Below are 13,884 nucleotides of genomic sequence, written 5' to 3'. Positions count from 1 at the left end.
AAGTATTCGAGAAAAATACTCTACAGAGTTGTTTGCATGTGGATTACAGGACTTTCATCACAATACAAGACATATTGATGCTTAGAAGCATTTTCTCTGATTTCATAAAATTTTCCAAAAGCCAGTTTCGAAAATGAGGCAGATTTCACGGCAAAAAATTCTTGGAGCACGTTCTAACCAATAGATTGTAATTTACATGGATTCGCTCAGTGTGAAATTCCGTGCTCCGAACATGCTTCATGTATAACGGATTGGACAATTATTCACTACAGAGTTTTTAGCATGTGGATTACAGTACTTTCCTTCACTGCACATGGCTTACTGACACTTTGAAGAATTTTCTCAGATTTCACAGCTTAGATTTAATGCCAGGATTGAAAATGAGGCTGATTTGGCAGAAAAATGCTCTTGGAGCGAGTTGTACCCAAAAGATATGTAATTTACCTAGTTTCACTCCCCGTGACATTCAGTGTTCTGAACACATTATATGCATCACGGGTTCAACAAACATTCTTTAATGAGTTGTGAACACGTGTATTACCGAACTTTCATCCACCTTACAATGCATATTTATACATAGAAAATTTTATACTGATTTAGTTGGTTTCCCCTTATGTTAGTTTATAATATAATGCAGATTACATAGAAAAATCCTCTTAGAACGAGTTCTACCGAATAGATATGCAATTTACATAGAACCAGTCATCGTGAAATTCCGTGTTCTGAAAAACCTATATGCATCACGGATTGGACAAATATTCACTACAGAGTTGTTAGCATAAGGATTACCGAAATTTCATCCATATAAAAGCCATATTGACACTTTGAACCATTTTATCTGATTTTGTAGAGATTTTCAATTGCCAGTTTTGAAAATGAGGTAGATTTCGCAGAAATTTCTCTTGGAGCCAGTTCTACCCAAGAGACATATATTTTACATAGATTCGCTCACCGTGATATTCTGTGTTCCAAACACGCTTCATGTATCTCAGATTCGACAAATATTCACTACAGTGTTGGTTGCATGCGGATTACCGAATTTTCATCCACCATACAAGTCATATTTACACCTAGAAACATTTACTCTATGTTCGCAGCTTTGTCCTAATAGCAGTTTTGAAAATCAGGCAGTTTTCAAAGGAAAAAAATGTTGGAGCATGTTCTACTCAATAGAAATGTAAATTACATAGATTCTCCTTCTGTGAAATTATGTGTATCGAACACGCTACATGCAGTAAGTATTCGACAAAAATACACTACAGAGTATTTTGCATGTGGATTACAGGACTTTCATCACAATACAAGGCATATTGAAGCTTAGAAGCATTTTCTGTGATTTCACAGAGCTTTCCAAACGCCAGTTTTGAAAATGAGGCAGATTTTGTATAAAAATGCTCTTGGAGCGAGTTGTACCCAAAAGATATGTAATTTAACTAGTTTCACTCACCGTGACATTCCGTGTTCTGAACACATTATATGCATCATGGATTCAACAAACATACTTTAATGAGTTGTGAACACGTGTATTACCGAACTTTCATCCACCTTACAATGCATATTTATACATAGAAATTTATATACTGATTTAGATTGTTTCCCCTAATGTTAGTTTATAATATAATGCAGTTTACATAGAAAAATCCTCTTAGAACGAGTTCTACCCAATAGATATGCAATTTACATAGAACCAGTCATCGTGAAATTCCGTGTTCCGAAAACCCTACATGCATCACGGATTCGACAAATATTCACTACAGAGTTGTTAGCATAAGGATTACCGAAATTTCATCCACCATAAAGGCCATATTGACACTTTGAAACATTTTCTCATATTTCGAAACTTTTTCCTAATTGCAGGTTTGAAAATGAGGCAGATTCGCAGAAAAATTCTCATGGAGCGAGTATTTCCCAATAGAATTGTAATTTACATCGTTTCCCTCACAGTTACATTCCAGTTTCTGAACACGCTTCATGCATCATGGTTTCAACAAACTTTCTCGAATGAGTTGTGAACATGTAGATTACAGAACTTTCATCCACCATACATGGCATATTTACACATAGAAACATTAATTCTGAATTTGCAGATTTTTCCTAATGCCAGTTTCGAAAATCAGGCCGTTTTCTCAGATTTTTGGAGCGAGATCTACCCAATAGTTGTGTAATTTACATAGATTCCATCTCCGGGAATTTCCGTGATACGATCATGCTACATGCATAACGCTTTCTACAAATATTCACCACAGATTTGTTTGCATGTGGTTTTACGAACTTCCATCACAACACAAGGCATATTGAAACTTTGAAGCATTTTCTCTGATTTTGCAGGGATTTTCAAATGCCAGTTTCAAAAATGAGGCAGATTTTGCAGAAAAATCACTTGGAGCGTGTTCTACACAAGGGACATGTATTTTACATTGATTCGCTCACCATGATATTCTATGTTCCGAACACGCTTCATGTATCTCGGATTCGACAAATATTCACTCCAGAGATGTTTGCATGCAGATTACCGATCTTTCATCCACCATACAATCATATTTACACCTAGAAATATTTACTCTGAGTTCGCAGCTTTATCCTAATAGCAGTTTCGAAAATCAGGCAGTTTTCAAAGGAAAAAACTTTGGAGCATGTTCTACTCAATAGATATGTAAATTATATATATTCTCCTGCTGTGAAATTACGTGTATCGAACACGCTACATGCAGAAAGTATTCGAGAAAAATACACTACAGAGTTGTTTGCATGTGGATTACAGGACTTTCATCACAATACAAGGCATATTGATGCTTAGAAGCATTTTCTCTGATTTCATAGAATTTTCCAAATGCCAGTTTCGAAAATGAGGCAGATTTCAGGGCAAAAAATTCTTGGAGCACGTTCTAACCAATAGACTTGTAATTAACATGGATTCGCTCAGCGTGAAATTCCGTGTTCTGAACATGCTTCATGTATAACGGATTCGACAATTATTCACTACAGAGTTTTTAGCATGTGGATTACAGTACTTTCCTTCACCACACATGGCTTACTGACACTTTGAAGAATTTTCTCAGATTTCACAGCTTAGATTTAATGCCAGGATTGAAAATGAGGCCGATTTGGCAGAAAAATGCTCTTGGAGCGAGTTGTACCCAAAAGATATGTAATTTACCTAGTTTCACTCACCGTGACATTCAGTGTTCTGAACACATTATATGCATCACGGGTTCAACAAACATTCTTTAATGAGTTGTGAACACGTGTATTACCGAACTTTCATCCACCTTACAATGCATATTTATACATAGAAAGTTTTATACTGATTTAGTTGGTTTCCCCTAATGTTAGTTTATAATACAATGGAGTTTACATAGAAAAATCCTCTTAGAACGAGTTCTACCCAATAGATATGCAATTTACATAGAACCAGTCATCGTGAAATTCTTCTTCCGAACACGCTTCGTGGATCTCGGATTCGAAAAATATTCACTACTGAGTTGTTAGCATAAGGATTACTGAACTTTCATCCATATAAAAGCCATATTGACACTTTGAAGCATTTTCTCTGATTTTGCAGAGATTTTCAATTGCCAGTTTCGAAAATGATGTAGATTTTGCAGAAAAATCTCTTTGATCCAGTTCTACCCAAGAGACATATATTTTACATAGATTCGCTCACCGTGATATTCTGTGTTCCAAGCATGCTTCATGTATCTCGGATTCGACAAATATTCACTACAGAGTTGGTTGCATGCGGATTACCGAATTTTCATCCACCATACAAGTCATATTTACACCTAGAAACATTTACTCTATGTTCGCAGCTTTGTCCTAATAGCAGTTTCGAAAATCAGGCAGTTTTTAAAGGAAAAAAATTTTGGAGCATGTTCTACTCTATAGATATGTAAATTACATAGATTCTCCTTCTGTGAAATTACGTGAATCGAACACGCTACATGCAGAAAGTATTCGACAAAACTACACTACAGAGTTGTTTGCATGTGGATTACAGGACTTTCATCACAATACAAGGCATATTGAAGCTTAGAAGCATTTTCTGTGATTTCACAGAGCTTTCCAAACCCCAGTTTTGAAAATGAGGCAGATTTCACAGCAAAAACCTCTTGGAGCGGGCTCTAACCTATAAACATGTAATTTACATGGATTCGCTAACCGTGAAATTCCGTGTTCCAATCACGCTGCCTGCATCTCGGATTCGACAAATATTCACTTCAGTGTTGTTAGCAAGTGGATTACAGCACTTTCATCTACCATAAAAGTCTTACTGACACTTTGAATACTTTTCTCAGATTTCACAGGTTAGTTTTAACGCCAGTTTTGAAAATGAGGCAGATTTGGTATAAAAATGCTCCTGGAGCGAGTTGTACCCAAAAGATATGTAATGTACCTAGTTTCACTCACCGTGACATTCCGTCTTCTGAACACTTTATATGCATCATGGATTCAACAAACATACTTTAATGAGTTGTGAACATGTGTATTACCAAACTTTCATCCACCTTACAATTTATATTTATACATAGAAATTTATATGCAGATTTAGTAGATTTCCCCTAATATTAGCTTTTAATATAATGCAGTTTACACAGAAATATCCTCTTGGAGAGATTTCTACTCTATAGACATGCAATTAACATAGAACCCGTCATTGTGAAATTCCGTGTTCTGAAAAACATACATGCATCACGGATTCGACAAATATTCACTACAGAGTTGTTAGCATAAGAATTACCGAATTTTCATCCACCATACAAGTCATATTTACACCTAGAAACATTTACTCAGAGTTCGCAGCTTTGTCCTAATAGCAGTTTCGAAAATCAGGCAGTTTCCAAAGGAAAAAACTTTTGGAGCATGTTCTACTCAATAGATATGTAAATTACATAGATTCTCCTACTGTGAAATTGCGTGTATCGAACAAGCTACATGCAGAAAGGTTTCGAGAAAAATACTGTAGAGAGTTGTTTGCATGTGGATTACAGGACTTTCATCACAATCCAAGGCATATTGATGCTTAGAAGCATTTTCTCTGATTTCATAGAATTTTCCAAATGCCAGTTTCGAAAATGAGGCCGATTTCACGGCAAAAAATTCTTGGAGCACGTTCTATCCAATAGACTTGTAATTTACATGGATTCGCTCACCGTGCAATTCCGTGCTCCGAACATGCTTCATGTATCTCGGATTCGAAAAATATTCACTACAGAGTTGTTCGCATGTGGATTATAGTACTTTCATTCACCACATATGGCTTACTGACACTTTGAAGAATTTTCTCAGATTTCACAGCTTAGATTTAACGCCAGGATTGAAAATGAGGCAGATTTGGTATAAAAATGCTCTTGGAGCGAGTTGTACCCAAATGATATGTAATTTACCTTTTTTCACTCACCGTGACATTCCGTGTTCTGAACACGTTATATGCATCACGGATTCAAGAAACATTCTTTAATAAGTTGTGAACACGTGTATTACCGAACTTTCATCCACCTTACAATGCATATTTATACATAGAAAATTTTATACTGAATTAGTAGATTTCTCCTAATGTTAGTTTCTAAACTCATGAAGTTTTCACAGAAAAATCCTCTTAGAACGAGTTCTACCCAATAGATATGCAATTTACATAGAACCAGTCATCGTGAAATTCCGTGTTCTGAAAAACCTATATGCATCACGGATTGGACAAATATTCACTACAGAGTTGTTAGCATAAGGATTACCGAAATTTCATCCATATAAAAGCCATATTGACACTTTGAACCATTTTCTCTGATTTTGCAGAGATTTTCAATTGCCAGTTTCGAAAATGAGGTAGATTTCGCAGAAATTTCTCTTGGAGCCAGTTCTACCCAAGAGACATATATTTTACATAGATTCGCTCACCGTGATATTCTGTGTTCCAAACACGCTTCATGTATCTCAGATTCGACAAATATTCACTACAGTGTTGGTTGCATGCGGATTACCGAATTTTCATCCACCATACAAGTCATATTTACACCTAGAAACATTTACTCTATGTTCGCAGCTTTGTCCTAATAGCAGTTTTGAAAATCAGGCAGTTTTCAAAGGAAAAAAATGTTGGAGCATGTTCTACTCAATAGAAATGTAAATTACATAGATTCTCCTTCTGTGAAATTATGTGTATCGAACACGCTACATGCAGAAAGTATTCGACAAAAATACACTACAGAGTATTTTGCATGTGGATTACAGGACTTTCATCACAATACAAGGCATATTGAAGCTTAGAAGCATTTTCTGTGATTTCACAGAGCTTTCCAAACGCCAGTTTTGAAAATGAGGCAGATTTTGTATAAAAATGCTCTTGGAGCGAGTTGTACCCAAAAGATATGTAATTTAACTAGTTTCACTCACCGTGACATTCCGTGTTCTGAACACATTATATGCATCATGGATTCAACAAACATACTTTAATGAGTTGTGAACACGTGTATTACCGAACTTTCATCCACCTTACAATGCATATTTATACATAGAAATTTATATACTGATTTAGATTGTTTCCCCTAATGTTAGTTTATAATATAATGCAGTTTACATAGAAAAATCCTCTTAGAACGAGTTCTACCCAATAGATATGCAATTTACATAGAACCAGTCATCGTGAAATTCCGTGTTCCGAAAACCCTACATGCATCACGGATTCGACAAATATTCACTACAGAGTTGTTAGCATAAGGATTACCGAAATTTCATCCACCATAAAGGCCATATTGACACTTTGAAACATTTTCTCATATTTCGAAACTTTTTCCTAATTGCAGGTTTGAAAATGAGGCAGATTCGCAGAAAAATTCTCATGGAGCGAGTACTTCCCAATAGAATTGTAATTTACATCGTTTCACTCACAGTTACATTCCAGTTTCTGAACACGCTTCATGCATCATGGTTTCAACAAACTTTCTCGAATGAGTTGTGAACATGTAGATTACAGAACTTTCATCCACCATACATGGCATATTTACACATAGAAACATTAATTCTGAATTTGCAGATTTTTCCTAATGCCAGTTTCGAAAATCAGGCCGTTTTCTCAGATTTTTGGAGCGAGATCTACCCAATAGTTGTGTAATTTACATAGATTCCATCTCCGGGAATTTCCGTGATACGATCATGCTACATGCATAACGCTTTCTACAAATATTCACCACAGATTTGTTTGCATGTGGTTTTACGAACTTCCATCACAACACAAGGCATATTGAAACTTTGAAGCATTTTCTCTGATTTTGCAGGGATTTTCAAATGCCAGTTTCAAAAATGATGCAGATTTTGCAGAAAAATCACTTGGAGCGTGTTCTACACAAGGGACATGTATTTTACATTGATTCGCTCACCATGATATTCTATGTTCGGAACACGCTTCATGTATCTCGGATTCGACAAATATTCACTCCAGAGATGTTTGCATGCAGATTACCGATCTTTCATCCACCATACAATCATATTTACACCTAGAAATATTTACTCTGAGTTCGCAGCTTTATCCTAATAGCAGTTTCGAAAATCAGGCAGTTTTCAAAGGAAAAAACTTTGGAGCATGTTCTACTCAATAGATATGTAAATTATATATATTCTCCTGCTGTGAAATTACGTGTATCGAACACGCTACATGCAGAAAGTATTCGAGAAAAATACACTACAGAGTTGTTTGCATGTGGATTACAGGACTTTCATCACAATACAAGGCATATTGATGCTTAGAAGCATTTTCTCTGATTTCATAGAATTTTCCAAATGCCAGTTTCGAAAATGAGGCAGATTTCAGGGCAAAAAATTCTTGGAGCACGTTCTAACCAATAGACTTGTAATTAACATGGATTCGCTCAGCGTTAAATTCCGTGTTCTGAACATGCTTCATGTATAACGGATTCGACAATTATTCACTACAGAGTTTTTAGCATGTGGATTACAGTACTTTCCTTCACCACACATGGCTTACTGACACTTTGAAGAATTTTCTCAGATTTCACAGCTTAGATTTAATGCCAGGATTGAAAATGAGGCCGATTTGGCAGAAAAATGCTCTTGGAGCGAGTTGTACCCAAAAGATATGTAATTTACCTAGTTTCACTCACCGTGACATTCAGTGTTCTGAACACATTATATGCATCACGGGTTCAACAAACATTCTTTAATGAGTTGTGAACACGTGTATTACCGAACTTTCATCCACCTTACAATGCATATTTATACATAGAAAGTTTTATACTGATTTAGTTGGTTTCCCCTAATGTTAGTTTATAATACAATGGAGTTTACATAGAAAAATCCTCTTAGAACGAGTTCTACCCAATAGATATGCAATTTACATAGAACCAGTCATCGTGAAATTCTTCTTCCGAACACGCTTCGTGGATCTCGGATTCGAAAAATATTCACTACTGAGTTGTTAGCATAAGGATTACTGAACTTTCATCCATATAAAAGCCATATTGACACTTTGAAGCATTTTCTCTGATTTTGCAGAGATTTTCAATTGCCAGTTTCGAAAATGATGTAGATTTCGCAGAAAAATCTCTTTGATCCAGTTCTACCCAAGAGACATATATTTTACATAGATTCGCTCACCGTGATATTCTGTGTTCCAAACATGCTTCATGTATCTCGGATTCGACAAATATTCACTACAGAGTTGGTTGCATGCGGATTACCAAATTTTCATCCACCATACAAGTCATATTTACACCTAGAAACATTTACTCTATGTTCGCAGCTTTGTCCTAAGAGCAGTTTCGAAAATCAGGCAGTTTTTAAAGGAAAAATATTTTGGAGCATGTTCTACTCTATAGATATGTAAATTACATAGATTCTCCTTCTGTGAAATTACGTGAATCGAACACGCTACATGCAGAAAGTATTCGAGAAAAATACACTACAGAGTTGTTTGCATGTGGATTACAGGACTTTCATCGCAATACAAGGTATATTGATGCTTAGAAGCATTTTCTCTGATTTCATAGAATTTTCCAAACGCCAGTTTCGAAAATGAGGCAGATTTCAGGGCAAAAAATTCTTGGAGCACGTTCTAACCAATAGACTTGTAATTTACATGGATTCGCTCAGCGTGAAATTCCGTGTTCCGAACATGCTTCATGTATAACAGATTCGACAATTATTCACTACAGAGTTTTTAGCATGTGGATTACAGTACTTTCCTTCACCACACATGGCCTACTGACACTTTGAAGAATTTTCTCAGATTTCACAGCTTAGATTTAATGCCAGGATTGAAAATGAGGCCGATTTGGCAGAAAAATGCTCTTGGAGCGAGTTGTACCCAAAAGATATGTAATTTACCTAGTTTCACTCACCGTGACATTCAGTGTTCTGAACACATTATATGCATCACGGGTTCAACAAACATTCTTTAATGAGTTGTGAACACGTGTATTACCGAACTTTCATCCACCTTACAATGCATATTTATACATAGAAAGTTTTATACTGATTTAGTTGGTTTCCCCTAATGTTAGTTTATAATACAATGGAGTTTACATAGAAAAATCCTCTTAGAACGAGTTCTACCCAATAGATATGCAATTTACATAGAACCAGTCATCGTGAAATTCCTGTTCCGAACACGCTTCGTGGATCTCGGATTCGAAAAATATTCACTACTGAGTTGTTAGCATAAGGATTACTGAACTTTCATCCATATAAAAGCCATATTGACACTTTGAAGCATTTTCTCTGATTTTGCAGAGATTTTCAATTGCCAGATTCGAAAATGAGGTAGATTTCGCAGAAAATTCTCTTTGATCCATTTCTACCCAAGAGATATATACTTTACATAGATTCGCTCACCGTGATATTCTGTGTTCCAAACATGCTTCATGTATCTCGGATTCGACAAATATTCACTACAGAGTTGGTTGCATGTGGATTACCGAATTTTCATCCACCATACAAGTCATATTTACACCTAGAAACATTTACTCTATGTTCGCAGCTTTGTCCTAATAGCAGTTTCGAAAATCAGGCAGTTTTTAAAGGAAAAATATTTTGGAGCATGTTCTACTCTATAGATATGTAAATTACATAGATTCTCCTTCTGTGAAATTACGTGAATCGAACACGCTACATGCAGAAAGTATTCGACAAAACTACACTACAGAGTTGTTTGCATGTGGATTACAGGACTTTCATCACAATACAAGGCATATTGAAGCTTAGAAGCATTTTCTGTGATTTCACAGAGCTTTCCAAACCCCAGTTTTGAAAATGAGGCAGATTTCACGGCAAAAACCTCTTGGAGCGGGCTCTAACCTATAAACATGTAATTTACATGGATTCGCTAACCGTGAAATTCCGTGTTCCAATCACGCTGCCTGCATCTCGGATTCGACAAATATTCACTTCAGTGTTGTTAGCAAGTTGATTACAGCACTTTCATCTACCATAAAAGTCTTACTGACACTTTGAATACTTTTCTCAGATTTCACAGGTTAGTTTTAACGCCAGTTTTGAAAATGAGGCAGATTTGGTATAAAAATGCTCCTGGAGCGAGTTGTACCCAAAAGATATGTAATGTACCTAGTTTCACTCACCGTGACATTCCGTCTTCTGAACACTTTATATGCATCATGGATTCAACAAACATACTTTAATGAGTTGTGAACATGTGTATTACCAAACTTTCATCCACCTTACAATTTATATTTATACATAGAAATTTATATACAGATTTAGTAGATTTCCCCTAATGTTAGCTTTTAATATAATGCAGTTTACACAGAAATATCCTCTTGGAGAGATTTCTACTCTATAGACATGCAATTAACATAGAACCCGTCATTGTGAAATTCCGTGTTCTGAAAAACATACATGCATCACGGATTCGACAAATATTCACTACAGAGTTGTTAGCATAAGAATTACCGAATTTTCATCCACCATACAAGTCATATTTACACCTAGAAACATTTACTCAGAGTTCGCAGCTTTGTCCTAATAGCAGTTTCGAAAATCAGGCAGTTTCCAAAGGAAAAAACTTTTGGAGCATGTTCTACTCAATAGATATGTAAATTACATAGATTCTCCTACTGTGAAATTGCGTGTATCGAACAAGCTACATGCAGAAAGGATTCGAGAAAAATACTGTAGAGAGTTGTTTGCATGTGGATTACAGGACTTTCATCACAATCCAAGGCATATTGATGCTTAGAAGCATTTTCTCTGATTTCATAGAATTTTCCAAATGCCAGTTTCGAAAATGAGGCCGATTTCACGGCAAAAAATTCTTGGAGCACGTTCTATCCAATAGACTTGTAATTTACATGGATTCGCTCACCGTGCAATTCCGTGCTCCGAACATGCTTCATGTATCTCGGATTCGAAAAATATTCACTACAGAGTTGTTAGCATGTGGATTATAGTACTTTCATTCACCACACACGGCTTACTGACACTTTGAAGTATTTTCTCAGATTTCACAGCTTAGATTTAACGCCAGGATTGAAAATGAGGCAGATTTGGTATAAAAATGCTCTTGGAGCGAGTTGTACCCAAATGATATGTAATTTACCTTTTTTCACTCACCGTGACATTCCGTGTTCTGAACACGTTATATGCATCACGGATTCAAGAAACATTCTTTAATAAGTTGTGAACACGTGTATTACCGAACTTTCATCCACCTTACAATGCATATTTATACATAGAAAATTTTATACTGAATTAGTAGATTTCTCCTAATGTTAGTTTCTAAACTCATGAAGTTTTCACAGAAAAATCCTCTTAGAACGAGTTCTACCCAATAGATATGCAATTTACATAGAACCAGTCATCGTGAAATTCCATGTTCCGAAAAACCTACATGCATCACGGACTCGACAAATATTCACTACAGAGTTGTTAGCATAAGGATTACCGAAATTTCATCCATATAAAAGCCATATTGACACTTTGAAGCATTTTCTCTGATTTTGCAGAGATTTTCAATTGCCAGTTTCGAAAATGAGGTAGATTTCGCAGAAATTTCTCTTTGATCCAGTTCTACCCAAGAGACATATATTTTACATGGATTCGCTCACCGTGATATTCTGTGTTCCAAACACGCTTCATGTATCTCAGATTCGACAAATATTCACTACAGAGTTGGTTGCATGCGGATTACCGAATTTTCATCCACCATACAAGTCATATTTACACCTAGAAACATTTACTCTATGTTCGCAGCTTTGTCCTAATAGCAGTTTCGATAATCAGGCAGTTTTCAAAGGAAAAAAATGTTGGAGCATGTTCTACTCAATAGATATGTAAATTACATAGATTCCCCTTCTGTGAAATTATGTGTATCGAACACACTACATGTAGAAAGTATTCGACAAAAATAAACTACAGAGTATTTTGCATGTGGATTACAGGACTTTCATCACAATACAAGGCATATTGAAGCTTAGAAGCATTTTCTGTGATTTCACAGAGCTTTCCAAACGCCAGTTTTGAAAATGAGGCAGATTTTGTATAAAAATGCTCTTGGAGCGAGTTGTACCCAAAAGATATGTAATTTACCTAGTTTCACTCACCGTGACTTTCTGTGTTCTGAACACTTTATATGCATCATGGATTCAACAAACATACTTTAATGAGTTGTGAACACGTGTATTACCGAACTTTCATCCACCTTACAATGCATATTTATACATAGAAATTTATATACTGATTTAGTTGGTTTCCCCTAATGTTAGTTTATAATATAATGCAGTTTACATAGAAAAATCCTCTTAGAACGAGTTGTACCCAATAGATATGCAATTTACATAGAACCAGTCATCGTGAAATTCCGTGTTCCGAAAAACCTACATGCATCACGGATTCGACAAATATTCACTACAGAGTTGTTAGCATAAGGATTACCGAAATTTCATCCACCATAAAGGCCATATTGACAGTTTGAAACATTTTCTCATATTTCAAAACTTTTTCCTAATGGCAGGTTTGAAAATGAGGCAGATTCGCAGAAAAATTCTCGTGGAGCGAGTACTTCCCAATAGAAATGTAATTTCCATCGTTTCCTTCACAGTTACATTCCAGTCTGAACACGCTTCATGCATCATGGTTTCAACAAACTTTCTCGAATGAGTTGTGAACATGTAGATTACAGAACTTTCATCCACCATACATGGCATATTTACACATAGAAACATTAATTCTGAATTTGCAGATTTTTCCTAATGCCAGTTTCGAAAATCAGGCCGTTTTCTCAGATTTTTGGAGCGAGATCTACCCAATAGATGTGTAATTTACATAGATTCCATCGCCGGGAATTTCCGTGATACGATCATGCTACATGCATAACGCTTTCTACAAATATTCACCACAGATTTGTTTGCATGTGGTTTAACGAACTTCCATCACAATACAAGGCATATTGAAACTTTGAAGCATTTTCTCTGATTTTGCAGGGATTTTCAAATGCCAGTTTCGAAAATGAGGCAGATTTTGCAGAAAAATCTCTTGGAGCGTGTTCTACACAAGGGACATGTATTTTACATTGATTCGCTCACCGTAATATTCTGTGTTCCGAACACGCTTCATGTATCTCGGATTCGACAAATATTCACTCCAGAGATGTTTGCATGCGGATTACCGATCTTTCATCCACCATACAATCATATTTACACCTAGAAATATTTACTCTGAGTTCGCAGCTTTATCCTAATAGCAGTTTCGAAAATCAGGCAGTTTTCAAAGGAAAAAACTTTGGAGCATGTTCTACTCAATAAATATGTAAATTATATATATTCTCCTGCTTTGAAATTACGTGTATCGAACACGCTACATGCAGAAAGTATTCGAGAAAAATACACTACAGAGTTGTTTGCATGTGGATTACAGGACTTTCAT

This window comes from Camelus dromedarius, unplaced genomic scaffold (genome assembly GCF_036321535.1).
Source record: "Camelus dromedarius isolate mCamDro1 unplaced genomic scaffold, mCamDro1.pat HAP1_SCAFFOLD_167, whole genome shotgun sequence".
Classification (NCBI taxonomy): domain Eukaryota; kingdom Metazoa; phylum Chordata; class Mammalia; order Artiodactyla; family Camelidae; genus Camelus; species Camelus dromedarius.
This window is presented reverse-complemented; position numbering follows the sequence as displayed.